Raw genomic sequence first — 22,704 nt, forward strand, 5'->3', positions numbered from 1 at the left:
GGTCATCAGTCCCCTAGAACTTACAACTACTTAAACCTAACTAACCTAAGGACATCACACACATCCATGCCCGAGGCAGGATTCGAACCTGCGACCGTAGCGGTGGCGCGGTACCAGACTGAAGCTCCTAGAACCTCTCGGCCACAGAGGCCGGCTCGTAAAGCAAAGGAAAACATAAATCATAACAGGGTGATAGACTTAGTGGGTTAGAAATCGTTAGAGACGAAGAGAATTAAGATACCTGTGAACAACAACGTCTTTGCTGGCGGAGAACAAGCGCAGATTAAAAAAAAAAAAAAATGTGTGGCGGAACATCAGCCGACACCAAAGCGAGCGAACCATCCTGGTTCACGTAAAATGATTTGAGAAAGCACGGTAAAACAAAAAAAACCTAATCGGTGGGCAAGCGGAGATTAAATTTCGCTCTTTGCAAATGCAAATCCACTTCTTATCTAATGCAGCGCCTACTCGGTTAGATGTTTCCGCGATTTCATTCTATCATCAGTTAATGTACGTTCTTTTTGTTGTTCTGATCATGACCTCAGAAGTTAAGTCCCATAGTGCTCAGAGCTATTTGAACCATTTGAGCAGCCTGCTGGTTGTGCTGTTGTGTTTGACCACGAACAGCACCTAAGCAATGTCCTCAGTATGTTGCAAGTGTCATTTGTGGACAGAACAGTGTTATGTGTAATTGTTAGTGCATTATGTCGCAGGTAAGTGAATTCGAACATGGGCAAATTGTCGGTGCTCCGATGTTGGGTGCTTTCGTAACCAAAGTAGCCGAAGAGTTTGGCGTTTCATGAGGTACCATATCGAAGATTTACATCGCATACAGGGAAAGTGGAAAATCATTATCGGTTCAGTCACAACGCGGACGGAAGTGTCCTGAAGTGATCGTGACACATGATCGTCGAAGAGGATTAATACGGGGACGACAGCTGAAAAAGTCACTGCAGAAGTGAATGTCGCACTAGCACCAATACAACACGAAGGGAGCCCAATAAGCAGGGAAATGGAGAGCGAGCTGGAATTCCGACACCAATCATCAGTAATGCAAATACCCGTAGCAGGAAAACGTGGTACCGAAGCCACAAAACCTGGCCTCTGGAACAATGGAAGAAAATCAGTTGGTAGGATCATTCTTGTTGTACACTGTTTCCAACTTCTGACCGAGGTGACATCCGAAGAGTGAAACATGGCTGGGGGTTCGGTGATAATTTGGGCAACCATATCGAGGTATTTATGGACCCCATGGTTACTCTGCAAGGTACCATTACAGTCAAGAATTTTGGCTCATCACGTTAATCCCGTGGTATAATGTTTGTTCCTAGTGCTGATGCGTTGTTCCATGACGGCGGGGCCGCCGTTCACACGGCTCGCATCGTCCGGCAGTGGTTTTTGCGAGCACGATGAATTGTCGCATCTCTCTTGGCCATCAGAGCCACCAGGTCAACATTCTTAAGCTTGTGCATGATCGCTGTCAATCTCCATCATCATCATCATCATCATCATCATCGGAACTTGACAATATTTTGCAGGAGCAAACGATTCCCCTGAAAAGCATACAATACCTGTCTTTATCTACTCACGTAATATGCGTGGTAATGTGCTGCGTTTTCGGTGCTTCCATATTTTTATTCAATTTCTGTAAAGGTAACAAGCAATTCTCCCTGTACTGCTAGAAAGCATTGTCTATTACGTAAATTTGTCTTATTGTTATTGTGTTCTTGTCTTTGAATTTAATCAGACTCTTAACACGCAGTAAACCAAAATATGCTCTTGTGTGTTAGTACAGCAAGTAGCTGCCAGGAATAATGGGCGTCGCATTAAGATCAGCAAATTTACCTTGACGCAGATGCAAATTCCTGGTTCACGTGCTTGCAGCATGGGGTCCACTCAGAACAGCTCGCTCTCCCGTCTATTACACAGTCAACAGTCGAGATGGTGATACGACAGCAACAAAAGACGCTCTGAGTTTTCCTTTTCACGAGGTGTAATTAAGTTAGAAGAGTGTGGCGTGATTTTCGGCGAGAGCAGGGCATTGTATCTACTATGGCGCAAGGGGCGTTGCGCCATTGGCCCCCCAAGGTCTCATGACATCATGGTACGCAATCTGTTTTCTATGGGTATGTCAGAGACTGTCTACGTTCTTTCCCTTCCAACATGTTTGGCAGAAATGCGACGCGGTATAGGAACACCAGTGAATGGAGTATCACCAGACATGCTCGCAAAAGTGTGGGACCAGTCTAAATGACGTATATATAGCACAAAGGACATTTAATGTTTGTGGAATGGAAATGAAAACTATGATCCTAATGATCTTGTGGTCGAAGCTCTTTCTTTGTCTGCGTTTGCTTCCTAATATGAAATAAGGAAATTTTGTTCCGCCCTGAGCTAACAATTTTCTTTGTTTTAGCACCCATACATGTTTCGGAGAAGTTTTTCCATCTTCAGTGGGTTTTATTTATTATTTTATTATTACATAAAGCTGCTCTACAAATACGAGACAGAAATGTAAACACCTATATCTAATAATAAGAAAATAAATAAAACACACTGAAGAGGGAGGAACTTCTCCCAAGCATGTAGTGGTAAAACAAGAAAAATTGGTTTTGCTCAAGGCAGAACCGCATTTCCTTGCTGCATATTACGATCCTAAACTTATCTGTAAATAGTGCCCCGAGGCTTTACCAGCATGCTTATGAATCATTTACCACTGTAAAATCGCATAGTTCTTTTGAAAACAAAAGCTTTGTATTGATGCATTTCGGTGTGCTTGACGCTTGGGTTGGGTCCCCAGCTGTTTAATCGGTCTTGAAGTTGAAAAAGATGCAGACGGCTACATGTTTGCGGAACAAGAAAAACTGTTGCTCTTCGGTGGGTTTCCTTACTCGGAATATACCCCAAGCAACTATTTTTATACATTTGCAAGGCACGATCTTGTGAAATAGTATGTATCTTTTTGAAACAGTCTGTACATGCTGTTGATGGATTCCTATACATTCTGGTGGAAGTGACAAAAAACGTTTCCTTTATTTAAACAATAACACAACCTACACCCAAACCGGACTTCAGTTTCTCTGTCTTTACCATACTTCACTCTTGGTATCCAGGAGTATAATAGACATGTCGTCCTCGTAACCATGCAGAAGTTGATCACACAAATGTTTGCAGTCATCAGGATGTTAAAACGGCGCGGCTTATCTTTCAGAATCACACGGTGCATTTGAAAAATAGCAACGAGCAATAAAATGACAATAAAGCAAGTAGCTTACTACCAAGAAAGTGAGCGTCGATATTAGGTGTTGAGCAAATTGATGGAGGAAAAAAGATTGAAAAGAAGAAATGGGTAGGAAATGTTGCTCGAATATATAACAGTAGAAACTCTTCCATCGCTGTATAAGCAGACAAACTGATCACATCTATGTAAGTCTATCTTCCGCCGAACATAAAGGAACGCTCTGGCTTGGTAGGGACACCGCGGTTACGTGCCCGTAAGACCAATATTACGCTGTCAAAGATACTTGAGAAGTCACTTAGAAAAGCTAGGAGCACGCTGCAACTTTCGTAAAAGACATCATAAAAGTACCCCCAATACACTACTAAATAATTCATGAAACATATTTTCTAAAGTCCTTATGATAGAAAAAAAGAAAACTGTAGAGATTGTGTTTTAACTTTCCGTCGACGATGTGGTCGTGAGCGACGCATTAGAGGTTTTGGCCTCGGCAAAGTTGGAATTACCCCGTCATTTTCGTTAATCAGCGTAGAGAAACGACGGGAAACCTACATATGGATTTGAATATCGATCCTCTCTAATGTGAGTCGAGTGCATTTCACAATGCATAACCTCGCTCGGTCGTGTGAAAGCATATTATTCCAAAATTTAATGCACTCCGCAATTTACGGGCGGGTGATGTAATAACTGAAGACGTTTGAGGGCCAGAAACGCCGCTTATAAGTCACGGTTACTCGTGAAATTCGACTGCCTCGCATCAGGCTGGAGAGCGTGAATTTCATGGAAAGAATGACACACACGATTACAACAGAATCGAATAAAGGTAGAGAGATAATACATGGAAGAATAAAAGAGTAATTCATGTTTTTTCTTAATTAATGGCCATATGCTTGAGAACATGCCATGTTTCTTTTCTCGTTGATAGCTGAACAGATACAAAGAAAATGTACAAAACTCCTGTGTATCCACGGAGGTAAGTGGCGCACTGGCAGAGAAAGAGAATTTGGGAGGAATCGCATTCAAATCTCAGTTGCTTTCTATGAGATGTGGGGATCAATGTTTAACGTCCTGTCGACAACGAGGTCGTCAGAAACGGAGCACAAGCTCGGATTAGGGAAGGATGGGAAGTCGGCCGTGCCATTTCAAAGGAATTATCCCGGCATTTACCTGAAGCGATTTAGGAAAATCGCGGAAAACCTAAATGAGGTGGCTGGACGTAGGTTTGAACTGTCGTCCTCCCGAATGCGAATCAAGTGTGCTAAGCATTGCGCCACCTCGCTCAGTAGTTTCTTTGGGAAGGGCGGGGTTGAGGGGTAGAATTTCCGTGCTGGCGTTTATCATTTCTGACTGGAGGATTGCCTCGGTAATACAACAGTTGAACACTGTATTAAAAAAAAAATCTTTAGGGGCAACAGACAGCTTCTACAGATATTAAAGGGTACAAACAAGAGCAGAACTGTTGGGAACACAGACGATACAGGAACTTATTTTCTCGCCGTGTATTTTGTATTGGTTTCGGAGCGTAAATAAAGGCTGGATGTCTGCCGAAATGACTGGCAATGCACATACATATCTTTCCACATTATACAAAAATAAAAAAGAACTGCCTTCACATTCGAACACAGGGAATTTAATATCGCTATATTTACAAGAAATTTGAAGGTATCGAAGATGATTGCAAAACTCGATCAGTCTCTTGAGGTAACCCTTTTTTCCCTAGAACTGCATACACATCCATGTGTTCGTTGCAAGTTGAAGGTCACACTACAATACCATTGCTTCTTCCGATTCACCTATTAGTGGTTCCAGAAGTTTGCGCCTGTATATTCCGGAATAACTGACTGCTGACGCTGCATTTTGGATTCACTCTACAATTCGCAACAGAAGGTCTTTAGTATGGCGCGCAAGAATTCTTTTCGAAACATCAGATTGGCGCAGATACCACGCTATAGGCTGCTCTAGCGAACGCACTGAAGGAACTACACAGTTCTAAGGTGTTACGGTGCGAATTTGCTTGGGAAACGGACGAAATACCGCCATGGAAATATAGCAATACTGTACGATGGCACGACGCAGGTTCATTCCATAGATCCGAACATTATTCAGTTAAATTTCGGCAGGCTTTCCTCAGTACGTACATGGGATCCTTTAACCAGTTCCTAAACGCCATCGCGGCAAACTCTTGCACGGTAAAGCTGCTGTAGTGGAGTACAAACCATTTTTTGCATACAGAAAGAAACGGGGTTTGCCGTTTCTGCTTCAGTCAGTAGGAAAATGCTATCATCGATTTTGAAGTATGAGAAGTTTCCTTTGTTATTTCGTTGTTTTGTTTGTTGCTCCAAAGGCCATTACGCACGGTGAATCGTTCAACACTGCGGTACTCTGTCAGGTCAGATGGCACCTGAACATTAGGTTGCAGAGCTCAGACTCTACGTTGATATTGTTCTCTTGCACTGAATTAGAAAGAAGTCATCGTGGCCGTGGTATTTCTTTGTAAATAAGAAGTTACAAAGGTTTTCATCAAAATTCGTGATGCATTAACTAGAAGCCGGTGCGTCATGATATTGTTATCAGGTGAACATCAAATGATGTCTCCACGAAAGACGTTTCAGACAGAGGCAGGAAAAGAAGCTGCAGTTTGACATCTCATGGACAACAGTATTATCCATGATTTAACAGATATGATGAGAACGGTTAGGGAAACGGGGGACGAATCGACGGGGTCTTGTTTAGTTAACCATGCCACTATTCGTCTTAAGTAAATTGGGGACACCAAGGAAAGAATTATTCGTGATTCGGTACGAGGCTCCTCCCGAATATGAATCCCAACTGGTGTGCCATCCTCAAATGTAGCTTTGAAGCCTTGCGGAATCGTTGTGTGTATACAGGTGACACGCACACTTCTTTTGCTCGTACGAGAAGCAACAAAGTATTGAGTGTTGGACAGGATTAACACCGAGTGTGTGAGGTGCACTGACCTGATGCGGAGAGACGTGTCGGTAATCCTTGCGGTTCCAAGATTCCGACGGATGAATTATCGATGCTGCTGTAACGGATGAACTACAATCACACGTGTAGGAGACTTTTGAGTTAGAGTCGCTTCACGTTGTCTCGTGGTTCGGCGGCACACAGAGCACTGGCCTCGCGGTCCGCACACACGCCGCACCTGCACTGCACTCGCGCACTACACGACGTCCGCCTGTGTCTTGTCTTGTCTTGGGCCGTGCGCGCTGCGCTGACCGTCCGGCCGCTAGACCTTCACTCGACTGAGCGGCCGGCGCCTTCGCTTCGCCTTCGCCTGCGCCTGCACGGCCGGCCCGTGTCCGCTCGCTCGTTCGTTCGCTCGCTCTTTCAAGTTTCAAAGCGGCGAAGAATGTCGTTTGCCGGGCCTCCGCGGCGCGGCGCTGCCTCCTTCGCGGACCGGCCGAGGCGGCAGTCACCTGCAGTGTTGCCAACTTCTTCTCGCGGAGACGGTCGCCGGGCCGCGAGTTCGCCGGCTGGTCTTGCGGCCCAGGCCTGGATGCCAAACGGCAGGCGGTCGGTCGCCTTGCTCTTGTTGCCTCTTTTTTTTCTGTCCCGCTCGCTTCTGTTTTCGGGCGGTTGCGGTTATGTTAATCGCAGTACACGAGAAGCGCAGCTCGTGCCACGTAGGCGTTCAACCCCGGCGGATCCACTAGTCTTTTCGGCTGTATCTTCATTAATACTTCCTCACACGAAGTGAAGATGGGCTTTAACGTCCCGTCGACGATAAGATCACTAGAGACCGAGCACACTCTCGCAGTAGGATAGGTCGGAGAAGAATACTGACAACTGACAAAGCTCTTCCGAAGGGATCATACTGGCATTCACCTTCTTTAGGGAAATCATGGAAGGCCGGACGAGCAATTGAGCCGCCCTCCTCCTGAGTGCAGATCCAGTATCTTTACCACTACGTACCCTCGCTGGCAGGTAGTACTTACTTATCAATATACCATTTTCATCAACGATTGTTCTGCTTTACATCCACGAAGCCAACAGTGAAGAATGACAAGTTAAGTGCATTACCAGCATGAGGTAACACAAGTCTCATAAGCAAAGGCCGATTCCCGACGACTTCCAGTCATCACCGGTCACTCCTGCGCGCAACGGAAGTAAGGAAGATCAGAATTTGATGTCCTGTCGAGAAGTGGCCTTTAAATACGCGGAACAACGTAGAAAGCAAGGAAGTGATGCTGCAAGAATAAATGACACAGATAAAGAGAGTTACCTAAAACATTTCCAAAGGTTGTGGACCGAAGAAGATGACAAAGAGGATAAAACAACTTCAGAGAATGAAGGGTACCAACTTATGTACCGTGGAGATGACATCACACTCTATGGAGGTACAGGAGGCCCTAAATCAGATAAAAAGCAGGAAAGATGCAGGGCCTCGTCGAATCAAATACCTCCTTAAATATGGCGGATTAATGTTGGGAATGAGGCACACCTCCTAAATAAATGTTGGAAGATGAGAATGATACCTGAATAGTGGTGGTGAGGAGGAGGAAGATGTGTCTGTGACAACTAGAGGAATGTTCTAAATGTTTCTTACAAAGTCCAGGAAGAAATGATTAACAGCAGAATGAGAAAGACAAATGACGTCGTCGTAGTACAGGAGCAAAATGGCTTTAGCGAGGGACGGCTTTACGTTAGTGTTGCTACTGTACGCTAATTATTCGTAAAGACGAGAAGGGTACAACCAGGGCATATACATCGCATTCATAGGTCATGAAAGGGTGTTGTATAGAGTGAACAGCACAAGCTTTGGAACATGATGAAAAAAAAAGGTTGATATCCGAGGCATTTAGTACAAGGAATAAAGAATTTGTATCAGCATGTGAATGTTGTGTTATTCCACCTTTTATGCAGTCTTTGATCACTGAAGTAGCTCGCCGACGCTTGTAATATCGTCTGAGGCGTTGTCGCCGGAGCTGGTCACGTGACACGAGGCAGACAATGTGTGTTTCGACCCGTGTAAGCAGCTGGACACTGCCGTATCGCAATGTAAATTTCGGCATGCGGAACGCTAAAGAAGTTCTACTAAAGCTTTATTCAAAGTGGTCTGAAGAATCGGTGACAGTATTTTTATAGAAGTGTACTGTATTCACTAATTTAAGAAAAAATGTTGTTGCCGTAGTGTTTACGTACATGCGTGCATGAATTATTATCAAGATATTTGTGACTGTAATACCGAGAAACTTCAAACATTACTCAGCTGAACTACATTTCTTATGTATTTATATACGTTATTCCAGTACGGGTCGCAAAATATTCTGCATTTACTCATAGCCCAAAATAGTGAAGATTTCCAGAATAAGGTTGGTTAACACACGCGTGATTAACCGTTATCAAATATAGTGCGCAGTGCGATTTGTTATTTCATTGAAAACTTGTCGGAGTATAGACGGGTGTATTCGAAACTTGCCTTGCTACCTAATTAGTTAACACTTTCAGTTAAGGTTTGTTACAGTGTGGACAGTCAGTGGTTGCAGCCTGTGTAGTATGTACCGCTGAAAAGTGAATAAATGCTATAAACTGTGCCGTGCGCAGTTGGACATTAGTGAACAAACTGATTCACCATGCACATTTCATTTCGAAAGGAGTCATGTAACGACATACGTAATTATGAGTCACAGTTACAACTACAGAGAAACTACACTAAATACAGGGAAAGAGAAGAGGGGACTAATAAAGATGAACAAAGGAGTGCTATACTCATACTAGCTGAGTATTGTGGGTTGCCCGTGTATGTATTTCAGGTCTCTTGGTCCTTCTCCTTCCCCCTCTTTCTGTCTATCTCCGCTGCCCCCCCCCCCCTCTGTTCAGCTTCTTCTTCCTCTTCTCTCTGTTCGCCTCATCGCCCCCCCCCCCCCCACACCTTGTCCATCTCCTCCTACCCCTCTCTGTGCCCACCCACCACTCCCCCTCCCTCTGTCAAACTCCTCTCCCCTCCCCTCTGGCCATCTCCTCCTCCCCCTCCCTTTGTCCATCTTCTCTTCGCCTGTCTCCCTGTCCATCGCCTCTTCTTCCCTTTCTCTGTTTATCACCTGCTCCCCATCTCTCTGTGTTGTACAATGATATAATTTTGTAGGTAGGTAGCGGCATATGCAGACACTGTCTGCTAAACGTGTTGCGAATAGAGTTGGTAAGAAAGAAGAAATAAATGTAAACGTCATGACGTCGTACTCGATGCACAATTCTACTGCATAAACAGCGAAAATGAGTTAAGTGATAATCCGTTTTTCATTTCATCATTTTGTTAGTGAGAAGAAGCTTCCAAAAAGTGCAATTACGTGTTAAGTTTATTGCAGTTCGCTAAGTGATCTCGCTCTCGATTATTGATGAATAAAATGTGGGTATTCACACGTCGTGGCCTACACTTTTTTTTCATCCCACTTTCATTCCTCTGATAGGTAGGTAGTTCTTACCCTCATAGCGACTCTCTCTAGATAAGTGATATGCGTATCAAGTCTGGTTGAAATCTGTCCAGCGCCTTCGAAGAAGATGCGGACATACATACATTTTTATACCATTTTTTCTGTGATTTTGATGAAATAAAGCCTGTACCATACCCCAAACTATGCTCAAGCTACCTGCCAAGACCCCACAAGAATTCATCTAGTAGTTTTGGAGATAAGCGTGTTGAAAAACAGACAGTCAGACCTAACGGTTTTACAGATTTGTTATTGGTATATAGATATAGCCGACGTTGTTCGTGTAAGTAGGAAGTTACGCAATGTGTCATACTCATACCTGGGCATTCGCATAAATAATCTGCTCTTTGCTGACGATCAAATTAGAAAATACAAAATGACCACCAGTTTGAAATACATTGCTTAAATAAAATATGTAAGCACTGCTATTAAAGAATTCAGTAAAAAAACTAAGCAATGGCATTCAAAGCGAAATTTCCAGTGGTTACAAAATAGTACTAGACCAGTAATCGATAGCACAGGTGTCACATTTTCAGATGTTGTTACATGCAGTATTACCTGTGAATATGAAAACAGGACTAATAAAGTAAATAAGTATCAAACAATGTGCGCCACAATACACAGAACACTGGGTGAAAAGACAAGAAAGGATGTAAAGCTAAAATTTTAGGAATTTATGGCTACCCCTGTTCTAACATATGGAAACAAATCTTGGGGATTAACTAAGAAAATCAGTCAGCTGAAACGAAATTTTTAAGGAAAGTTAAAGGATGCACTCTCAGAGCTCAAACAAAAAACAATTAGACAAGAAGTTAACGTAGGCTGCGTAAATGAAAAAAATAGATCAAGGGCGCATAGAACGGAGACAAAATAACTGACTGCAGAAGAAAGGTTAGTTGAACAAGTAATCAGTATAAATCAGTAGCAAGAGAGATGTGGGATGACCAAGGAACAGAAGTCGTCGGTGGAGATAGAACAGGCTGCATGCCTATTTCTGGAAGTGAAGAAGAAGACATGTTGGCGCCTTCGAGGTCACTGGTAAGGGAACAGTACTTCGAGCTGAAGGGTGGAAATGAAAATCGACTGTGTCCTTTCTAAAAGAATCACTCCGACATCAACAACGAGACGGAAAGCTGCACAAATGATACATAGAAGTACTATCCTCTATCGCCGGCATTATTCTGTATTGGATTGAATGTGTAACTAATGAGTGAGAATATAATCACCTACAAGGAACGACGCCATATTATACATAACAACCGGTGTTATTTGCCAGATATAGTGACCCAGTGAAGTCAACTACCATTTTACACATAATTACTGCTCCAGAGCTCTGAAATTCATACTAGTATTCCTTTTGACGTTCAGAAGGTAGCATTGAACAGTGACAGATAATGTGCATCTGCAACGAAAGTTATGTCTAGTCCAATCTGCAAGGCCTCCTGTTTCTTGGTTGGATCGTTGGTTGATTCGGGGAAGAGGACCAAACAGTGAGGTCGTTGCTCCCATCGGATTAAGGGGGGCTGGGGAAGGAAGGAACCATCCCGAAGTGTGCCTGAAGCGGTTTAGGGAAATCACGGAAAACCTAAATCAGGATGTCCGGACGCGGGTTTGAAATGTCGCCCTCCCGAATGCGAGTCCAGTGTGATAATCACGGCTCCGTCTCTTGACACATCATTTCTTTCCTTCCTGCAGTTATGTCACAGTAACAATGACAGTTGTGTAAGGTGATTAGATTGCCTCACTGTGCGAGAAAATGTTGACTTTATTGAAAATAACAGTTAATTTCTGATGAGGAAGTATTTGTATTACTGTCCATTACGGAAGGCCGTCATTAAATGAAATCTTAATTTGTGGAAGTTGAAGTCAGAATACTCATCAGATAACTCATTATTTCTGAAAGTATTTTGTAGGGAAGTGTTGGTCAGAGAATATACCATAAGTTTATGAATACTAAGGTACGTTCGTTTACCATTTTCAACGATTCCCTGAATTTCATATGAGCAGCAATAAGACGTCGCTTAAGTCTATCGGAATTAATGCGAACTGTTTTAGTGCACGAGTTTGTATGCGGTCAAGAGTACAACAAGAGGAATTTTGCTCTCATGTTTGAAATTACAAATCCTCGGGGGCTAATCAGTTCTCATTAAGCTGCCGTCATTCCACAAGGACAGACTCCGGTGGATTTAATGCGAGAAGAGTAGAGACGATTTAATGTTTTAGGGTTGTCGAGGTTTGCAGCTTTATTAGAGAGACTTCCACCAGATTCACAGGCACGTAGACCGTCGACTAAACGATTTTTTCAGTTCTACTGAAAATTTAGCTACACCGTTATTAGTACTGTCATTCACATTTAGTTACACATTGAAAAGATAGGATGCAATCTTACGGATTATTAGCTTCAAGTTAACATCTTTCTTTTGGTACGAGAGAGATTTTTTTGTAATAGAAATAGAGATATTCAGTTTGCATTCAAATCAGATTAGCGTCTTGCCAATTAACGTTAATTCAGTTAAGAAAGAAATTTTAAGGTTCACTCACCATTCCCGTGTGATAGTATAAAATGATTTAAATTTGTGAAAACTGAGAACCATTACCGTCGCTCACGATCACGCTGTAGGTCTGTCTGTATCTCGCTAGATAAGTCCGTTCAAAGGCCGAAGCAAGGCTTCGGGCTTACCGATTCCAAGGCGACCATGCTCAGCAAAGCACTGAGGCTATCAAACCAACCTTGGTGGCGAGGACAGCTTCATCTTCCTGCTGTTGTTGTGGTCTGCAGTCCGAAGACTGCTTTGATGCTTTTCATGCTAGTCTATCCTGTGCAAGATTCTTCATCACTCTGTAACTTTCGTAAGCTACACCTATTTCAACCTGCTTCTTGTGGTCAAGCCTTCGTCTCCTACAATTTTTACCCATCACACTTCCTCTCTGACAATGCCTTCTTTCATCAGGATGGGTCGTGCCAACCAATCCCTTCTTTTAGTTGAATTGTGGCACAAATTTCCTTTATCGCCATTTTGGTGTTCCTCCTCATTTGTCATTCGATCTACCCATCCAATCTTCAGCTCTCTTCCATAGGACCACAGTTCAAAAGCTTCTATTCTGCTCTTCTCTAAAGTGCTGGAGGGGGTTGAATTACCCTAAAATTGTAAATGCTTGGTAGAGCGTCTGTGTTGACGCCCTTTCTGCTGCAGTTCGACAAACAACAATGTCCTAAAGTCAAACCTGGCCACTGTACACGGAGGACAACACCGAGACAGAAACCATAACTTTATAGTACGCCAGGTTTTCTGTATCCTGCCTAACCAGGAAAGCTACGGGAAAAATTATGGGCTTCGTAATGAGTGTAAAATTATTTGCCTTTAACACAATTTTTAGTTCCATAGCTGAGTGAGAATATAGCTGCTAGAGAGAAATTAGTTGCCAGAAGAAAAGAAATGATGTACGAAGGGACATGAGACCTTGCTGACTGGATCAGACTTAGCTTTTGTTGCACACGCACATTATCTGCCATTCTTCATTGCACCCTTATGAACGCAAAGTGAAATACTAACATGCATTTCAGAGCTCTCGTACAGTAATTATGTGTGAAATGGTAGTTGATTTCACAGGATCACTGTATCTGGGAAACCGCCAGGGTAGCCGAGAGCGCTAACGCGCTGCTTCCTCGACTCGGGTAGGCGCGCCGGCCCCGGATCGAATCCGCCCTGCGGATTAACAACGAGGGTCGGTGTGCCGGCCAGCCTGCATGTGGTTTTTAGGCGGTTTTCCACATCCCGCTAGGGGAATACCGGGCTGGTCCCCACGTCCCACCTCAGCTACACGCGTCGCAGACATCTGAGACACGTCCGCACTATTACACGATTAACACTAGACGCAGACGGTTGGGGTACACTGATTCCGTCCTGGGGGCACGGGGTGGTGGCAAGAAGGGCATCCGGCCATTCCTAAATCTAACATTGCCAAATCCGTTGTAACCACGCCGACCCTGCGGTCGCCGCGGGACTATGGCGTAAGCGAAAGAAAGAAAGATCACTGTATCTGGGAAACCGTACTGGTTGTTATGTGTAATATCGTTTCGTTTCTTATAGTTGGTTATATTCTCACTCACTTATAGTTCTATAGCTTTTATGAGATAGAGATTAATTACAATAGCTCTGTAAAATTTGGTTTTACCTTTAAACTGAGCAAATATTAAACGAACGTTGACAATCAAAGATAAAATTAATGTGATTTTCGCACAATCCGATAAAACTTTTTCCCTCTTTTTGCGGAGTATGTAGATGAGGAAAAGTTTTGAAAAGGTTTGAAATTATATATAAACTTTGTTGAAAGTCGCTAAGTTCTCTCATTCATTCCCAAATACTGGGTGATTATAGTCTGGGTAACGTATACGCTATGAGATACACTTCTCAAGACATACACCCAGTTTCCAGAATGAAACTTTCGTTCTGCAGTGGAGTGTGCGCTGATATGAAACTTCCTGGCAGATTAAAACTGTGTGCCGGACCGAGACTCGAACTCGGGATCTTTGCCTTTCACCGGCAAGTGCTTTATCACCTGAGCTACCCAGTAGAATTGAAGTTGTGGGGACGGGTCGTGAGTCGTGCTTGGGTAGCTCAGTTGGCGCCGGCACGGTAGCTCAGCGTGTTCTGTCAGAGAGCCGGTTGGCCTTTGTAATAAAAAACTGAATGGAAGGATCAACCACCGAACTTGAACAGGATGTCTTGCGACGTCCGCAACGACCAGATAAAATAAATTGATAGAGCACTTGCCCGCGGAAGGCAAAGGTCCCCGACTTAAATTATGAAAGGATTTTAAATTTTTAAATTCGTTCTCTAATGATATGAAATACTGAAAATCAAATTTTTGTTGCTCCTGGAAGCCGTTAGAAAGGCAACCAGCAACTGGAAGCGGGTGAACGTTTAACCGTAGTGATTCAGACTCTCCACTGACCCGTAAAGACGCAGGGTTAACTGCCAAGTGAGACCGGCCCGCTTTGGCGTCACAGGTGTGTGGTTAGACTATTGTTGTAAAGCAGAAAGGGCTTTCCGCGACCGCTCGGCGAGCTGTGCTTAACCCAGTCCACGAAGACTCTGAGTTCTTCACTGAGTTCTGCTTGGCTAGGAGAGATGAGCGTGGCCAAACGGGCAAGCCGTGTAAGTAAGGGAGACGAGCGACGCTAATGAGACCAAAGTAGCACGCTGCTTAAAGGACCACCTGCTGCAGAGGTAAGTAAGTAACGATTAGGGGTACCAATAAGTACGCTTCCACCGCCTAAAACACTTCAGCGTGTGCTGCCGCGTCATCTTTGAAAATACTTAAATGGTAAAACTGTAACGTAACCAGCGTTCCGGCCGCGTTACAGCTGCTTTCCGCAGAGTAAGTTAGCAGAATTAGTCAACGCTCTGAAGAATGACTCTGCAACAACATGAGCGTAATATCGGTTGCTGTAGTAAGATAGAATTTCTAGTGTTTTATAAGATAACATGGCAGCACGCTTAGAAAGATTTTAATGAGAATACAGCGTTGTGATACGTCTTCTTCATAGTCTGTTCTAAAGCCGTTACTCCACGTTACCACACGTTAGATGTACTGTATTTCTACAGCTTTCAAGTGATTTTATATATTTATAGCGTTTCATGTCAAGTAAACTACACCTTCTTGTTACATACTGTTACGCATACGTCGTATACAACCTCTGACATGAGGTGAACGATGGCCATTTGGAATTGTGCGAGAAAACAAATCTGTTGTGACGAGAACTGTCATAAATGAGATCAACGTCTACATGTACATCTCCATCTACGCTCTGTAAGCCACCTTACGGTGTGTGGCGGAGGGTACTTTGGGTACCCCTGCCATTTTCCCCTTCTCCTGTGGCAGTCCCATTGCTTCTTTGTCTTCTCTATTTTCTCCTCATCTGGCACGGATCCCAAACTGACGAGTGATACAATGGATTCACCGAACGAGCGTTTTGTAAACTAACTCTTTGTGGGTGGGATACATTTTCTGCGGAATCACCTAATGACTTTCAATCATGCATCTGCTTTACTGCGATTAATTTTATGTGATCGTTCCACCTTAAGTCGCTTCGTACCCATACTTCTAAATATTTTGTGGATATGACTGCTCCCGGTGATTATCCTGCAATCATGTAATCAAATAATAACGGATTTTTCTGCCTATTTATTCGGAAAACGTTACATTTGTTTATGAACTTCCATAATGCTGGAGTAACTTGAGTCAGCAACGAAAAACTAGTCAAAGTTTCTCAATCGATGACTAGTCTCGGGCCGACACCCATTTTCAAATGAACATACTAAAGTCGAAAATAGCATTTCCGAAAATGTCTTGTGTAATGTACATTTACAGTGCATGCAGTTAACTATGCACAGTGAATGTTCATTACACGTTTTGTTGACATCTTCGGGAATGCAATTTTCTACTTTATTATGCTCATTTGAAAATTGGTCCCGGCCGAAACTATTCATGGAATGAAAAATAAATTATTTGCAACTTGGACTGGTTTTTCGTTCTATTGACACGTTTATGTTGGTGTTCTATCTAACGTTGCAACTCCTCTGTATACAACAACATCATACACGAAAAGAAGTATCTCGTGGTGTGGAAAGTTCGTATCAATACGAGGCAGTCTCGTGGTCCACGAAGATATTTGTCGTTTTTTTTTTTTCAGAAAAAAAGTTGTCCGCATTTTTCGTTTCAGCCAGGTTCCACGTGTCGTTGTATTTACTCGTGTATCAAGGTGCGCGAGATAAACTTTACACGCACTTTTCTCCTCTTCAAACATTCTGGGGAATGAACTGAAGACATGCATTAGAGATGTTGCTCCATTGCTATTTGTGACACAAAAAAGTTGACACGCTACGCCCACACATCCACTATTTCGTACACCCTGCTCATAACTGACTGATGGAGTGCACGTCTGTTGTTTACAGTTGTTACTTGAAGCTACCATCGCTGACGTCACTTATAGGTCAGGAATAAAAGCAGTCTTGGAAATATTTAGACGGGCAGTGTATCTGATAATGTGGCACTGCGCACTCTATCATCTGACATCAGGACGAATTAGGTTATCAAAAAAATGTTACAATGTGTGTGAAATTTTATGGGACTTAACTGCTAAGGTCATCAATCCCTAAGCTTACACAGTACATAGTCTAAATTATCCTAAGGACAAACACACACACCCATGCCCGAGGGAGGACTCGAACCTCCGCCGGGAACAGCCGCACAATCCACGACTGCAGCGCCCCAGACCGCTCGGCTAATCCCGCGCGGACAAATTAGGTTATCCTTACAGTAATAATAATAATAATAATAATAATAATAATAATAATAATAATAATAATAATAATAATAATAATAATAACAATATTTACTTGCGCTACATTTCTTTACCAAATCCGTAGTCTGCGTAATCTATATAATCATTGCTTAGAAGGTAGTTTTGAACTGTCTTTTTAAGTAAGCTTGTTTTAGCAACCTCTTTAATCTTCTTGCACAGATTATCGTACAGCTTCATTTCTCTGTCGACAGTGCTGTTTTGAATGTTGTGCTTTTATTGCTTTTTGTAAGTTAAGTAAGGGAGAAGAGAAATTTGTGGCACACCTTGACTAGAGAAAGGGATCGGTTGGTAGGACATGTTCTGAGGCATCGAAGGATCACCAATTTACTATTAGAGGGCAGCGTGGAGGGTAAAAATCGTGGAGGGAGATCAAGATATGAATACACTAAGTAGATTCAGAAGGATGTAGGTTGCAGTAGGTACTGGGAGATGAAGAAGCTTGCACGGGATAGAGTACCATGGAGAGCTGCATCAAACCAGTCTCTGGACTGAAGACCGCAACAACAACAAGTTAAGTCTACTCAGCCGTGCGCTGCTCGCGGTCATGCCGTTTATTGCTCGTCATCTTGTTTTTATGGTTCTGTCGCCCCATATTTTTATTTTTATTCGTTTTACTGGCATCACTAGGTTGCTGGTTTGCGTGCGCGAGTGTCAGCAGCAGCGCTTATCGATAATGGCACTGTCGTACCATCTCTGGAGCGACCGCTAGTATTTCTGGGTCGTCACGGGTGTGAAGTTCAGTTGGGGACGCAGCGCCAGTGAGACGGGCACAGCCAATACTTGCCGACCGCTGGCCACACACATGTACTGTCCGACGGAAGGAGATTGGAGCGGGAACCATTTCCGGTTGGTCGTCTCATTGGGCGACGTATATTTGGTCTTTTGACCGTTTCTGGGCCTCGTCAGTTGGCCATCTTACTGGACATGGGTCTGTTCCTTCCTCGTGGAGAGATGTCGGGTGCCCAAAGGGCAAGTGTTCCCTCTGCATGGTTGGGTCCGAGCCAGTGTGCCCGGGTCATCGTGTCTCCGAGTTCCGAACGGACATGCAGTTGAGCCAGGATGGAGCTGCAGTGAGCTTCGGACAGCCAAGACTCGCCCGACCGTTGCCGACACACACATTTTTAGTGCGGACCACCTTGGTTCGTCGTTCGGTCGGTCGTCTTATCGGACGTCTGCTTATGGAAACTTGTGTATGTCGACAAGTCATTTCTCTTTGTTGTCCCATGGTGATTGGTTTCAGGATTGTCGGAGTTCTTGGTACAAGTGTTTACGTGGAACCGTGTGTAGGTTTTGTGATTTCCGCCGAGCAGTTGAATGCTGTCTGCGTATTGGAGTAGCAAGTCGGTTGGTTGCGAGAGGGAATTGATTAGGTTGTTGGTTGGTTCTCCAGCCGCCCCTAGGTCGTGCTGCCACCCGATTATTTAGTATTACGCTTGGCTGCCTGTCTCACCTAAACTGTTGTTAGAGTTTCCTCCCCAGGCCGACCTTTGGGACGTTGCTGAGCACCACTGTTTGTTGTCTGTGATTGTCATTTTATTTGGTCGCAGGTACTGTGCCAGGCCTTCAGTCGTGTATTTATATGGCCTTCAGCCGAACTTCATAACATCTTAAGATTAGAACTTCAGTCCTGTTTCATTTAAAATTCTTGTTGCTCTGCATTTAGGCCTTCAGCTGCGTTTGTTTCAGAATCTGTGGCTTCAATATGTAAATCCTTGTCTGTAAAGTTTCTCTTCGATTATCTTGAATTCTTGAAACGGCCTTCAGCCGTGTTCTGTAAATGTTTATCTTAAGGTTGTCTTTAATTATTCTTGAGTAACTGTTTGGGCCTTCAGCCGACTTCAACTTTTCTTAAGATAATAAATGAAAAGCACCAATTTGGACATCTTAAGATATTTTTTCTGTTGTACTGTGTAAAGGCTTATCTTTAAAGTCTCTCTTTTATTGTGTAAAGAAAAAATTATTTTAACTGGGCTTCCAGCGGAAGAATTAACTTGAATTTTTCTTAATTAGCCGAAATTGGTAAATGCTTACCTTTTAAAGAATTTCCTTTGTTGATCTGAAAGACAAGCCGTTTCTCTATATCCTTGTGTTTTAAAAGGAATTATTTAAACCTTATTATTGAGAAGTTACTACGGTCCTGAGCCGTGAATTGATCCTTGTTTTTTTTTTTTTTGTTTTTTTTTAATATAGAGAAAACTGCGCATTGTGTTTTCGGGGAATAAAGTTCTGTCTTCTTGTGTAAGTAACCGTAACTGATCTTGGCCCCTTCCCACAACCTGATCCGCTCTGTCCTGCGCAACCAGATATCATCTACGTCTTGTTCCACGCTCATGCTGAAATTGTCGAGGTTATTTTTGCTGTGTGCTACTGATCTATATTTATTCTCGAGTCAGAAACATACAAATTTACAGTAGCCATACACATCAATAAATATGTACAAACACCCCCCCCCCCCCCACACATATATATATATATATATATATATATATATATATATATATATATATATATATTTATATTTTTTTTTTAAGTAGTTCTACATTCTAGGGAACTGATGACCACAGATGTTAAGTCCCATAGTGCTCAGAGCCATTTGAACCATTTAAACATGTGCCCAATACTTTGCAACCTCCAAGGCGCTTGGAGTGGCTTGCAGGAGATCAGGCTTCGTGCAGGATGTAGGACACAAAAGGCACTGGAGCATGTGGCTTGTGGTTTGTTCTTGTCCACAATAAAAGGACGTGTCTTCTGTTATGAAGCCCCATCTCTTCAGGTTGTCTCTGGCTCGTCCAACTCCTGATCGTAATCTGTTTAAAGATTTCCACACCAGCCAGCTCTCGTTGTGTCCAGGTGGTAGTTTTCAGCTTCTGGTGTCTGCAGGTGAGGCGTCGACCATAGCTCCAGCTTTGCCTTCTCTGGTGAAATGGTGAGCTCCTCGGATGTTCTCAGGAAGCTCTTTCGCGATCTCAGCCGTTGCTGTGATGGATTATGTCCGTGCAGTGGATGGGCACTGCCCTGTTCCACTTTGTATCTCCTTGCCTTTAGTTATTGTTCTTATGGATCATTTTTCTAGTTTGAAAGTTGTGCTCATATTTTGTGTGTTTGTTCTCCAGAAAAGAATTCCACAGCAAAGAACTGAGTGTAGACATGGACAACAGGTAAGTAAACGGCGCTGTGCGATGCTGCCGGCCTGGCCTTGATTTCGGGCCGCTGCCCCTGCGACGCGGCAACCCGATACGCCTCGAAGCCGTGAAGGCGCTCATATCCAAACAGCTCTAATTGCTGCTGAGAGGTCGCACTTTCACGCGTGCATCGGCCTGCGCTGAAACCCGACCCCGCGCGGGTCGGCGTATAATGCACGCGGCCGCGGGCTCCGTTTCGAAACCCTAGTAAAATACTTGAGGCCGTCCTCCTTACCCCCACCACGGCGCGCTCTGCTCGCTACACGCCCGCATGCCGCCCATGTCGATGAACGGGCAGGAATTCGCTATGTAAATTCCGGCTGTCCGATGCTATCGCGCCGTGGCAGCTCGTATCATGAAGTGAACGGCGGGTATAAACTTATCATTCACACCTGATTGTTTCCATCGCGATGTACCGTATAAACGGCGTACGACACTTGTAATCCTCGCTCGCTATCTCCTGTCCGAGTCGATCTTGCTTACACTGCAGCTGCGACATAATAACGTATCATTTTCGCTCGCTATCTACCGGTTTGATTTGAAAACGTTCTGGAAACGCACTGTACATTGCACATACGTCACAGAGCGGCGTGGCGCATTGGTTAAGACAACATACTCGTGTCGCGTGGATACAAGTTCAAAACCCCCCCTGACGATCCTCTCTTGTTTATTACTTGCATTATTGGCCAACGCGGAAACAGTCTAGAGTTGGACCAAACTTAACACATATTGGCCTCATAGTTTTAATCCGATTACGAATGTGAATTCCAATTACTATTCGTATTAGGTATCATACTTTTCGTATGCCCATGGGCTGTTGTGTAGACACTAATTGAACAGACAGCCTAAATTGTTATTTATATATAATTTAGCCACTATTAATGACATAATTATTAGACTATATGTTTTCAATATTTTACCTGACTACATAAATCAGTACAAGGTTTAAGCTATATAAACGTTACAGAAAAGAGTTTGTATATCACCGGAAATATTTACTCTAACTTACCTATTCATCAACTCAACCAAATATCTCCACAATCCTAAGACTTACTCTGAAATACACGTTTTGTTTCGCTTTATCTTCTCTGCACCTATTAGTTTTTCGACACCGTCTTTGCCGCACGGAGTGGCCGAGCGGTTTCAGGCGCCATGTCACGGACTGTACGCCCCCCCCCCCCCCCCCCCCCCCCCCCCGCCGGAGGTTCGAGTTCTACCTCGGGAATGGGTGTTGTTCTTAGCGTAAGTTAGGTTAAGTTAGTTTATGTAGTGTTTAAGTCTAGGGACTGAAGATCTCAGCAGTTTGGTCCCATAGGGATTCATACACGCTTGAACACCGCCCTTTGTTTACAAGGTGTAACCCCCAGAGGTATTCCACTTTAGTTGATTTATGTTTACATTTACACTTATGTTTAGTTTTTAGTCAAAGAGATCCACAGAGTCACGTTCTGCAATAGTATTTTGTGTTTTCACTGGGCAAAAAAATGTTCAAATGTGTGTGAATTCCTAAGGGCCCAAACTGCTGAATTGATTGGTCCCTGGACTTACACAGTACTTGAACTAACTTAAACTATATATATATATATATATATATATATATATATATATATATATATATATATATATATATATATGAGAGAGAAAGTGCTTCATATAGTCTTCGCTGTTGCATGAACAACAGTAGTCAGCATCGCAACGTAGCGGCGCGGAATTTTCGACGCAAGTAACTAAAACATTTTCTCTTTAATAATTTATTCACATAATGTGAAATCTTTATGAGGTAGAAGTACACTTAAATAGACAGTTTCTCACATTATGTTTTGGTTGTAGGGTACCAGCACCGCAAGAAATTTTCATCATATGAGGGAATAAAAGGTGAAAACCAATGTGAACTGTTGTTGTCGTTGTGGCCTTCAGTCCAGAGACTGGTTTGATGCAGCTCTCCATGTTAGTCTATCCTGTGCAAGCTTCTTCATCCCCAAATACCTACTGCAACCTACGTACCTCTAATCTGCTTAGTGTGTTCATTCATCTCTTGGTCTCCCTCTACGATCTTTACCCTCCATGCTGCCCTCCAGGACTAAATTGGTGATCCCTGGATGCCTCATAATGTGTCTACCAGCCGATCCCTTCTTCTTGCCAAGTTGTGCCACAAATTCCTCTTCTCCCCAATTCTATTCAGTACTTCCTCATTAGTTAAGTGATCTACCCATCTAATCTTCAGCATTCTTCAGTCGCACCACATTTCGAAACCTAATGTTCTCTTCTTGTCTCAACTGCCATTGTCAGTCTACATTTTATGTCCTCTCTACTTCGAACAACATCAGTTATTTTGCTCCCAAATAGCAAAACTCATCTATTACTCATTGTCTCATTTCCTAATCTAATTCCCTCAGCATCACCTGATTTATTTCGACTACAATCCATTATCATCGTTTTGTTTTCGCTGATGTTGTTCTTATA

The 22,704-nt window shown here is 43.3% G+C and overlaps 1 protein-coding gene across 1 annotated transcript in view; it reads right to left on the reverse strand.

The window, feature by feature from the left end:
* The window catches only part of LOC126268193 (uncharacterized), an 800,619-nt gene extending 794,016 nt beyond the window's left edge, over positions 1–6,603 (reverse strand). Inside the window, exon 1 of the mRNA XM_049973806.1 lies at positions 6,217–6,603. The gene's annotated coding sequence lies outside the window, so the exon portion shown is untranslated. The remainder of the gene's footprint in view (positions 1–6,216) is intronic.
* Between the last annotated feature and the right edge of the window lie 16,101 nt (positions 6,604–22,704).

Source organism: Schistocerca gregaria, chromosome 4 (genome assembly GCF_023897955.1).
Source record: "Schistocerca gregaria isolate iqSchGreg1 chromosome 4, iqSchGreg1.2, whole genome shotgun sequence".
NCBI classification, from domain to species: Eukaryota; Metazoa; Arthropoda; class Insecta; order Orthoptera; family Acrididae; genus Schistocerca; species Schistocerca gregaria.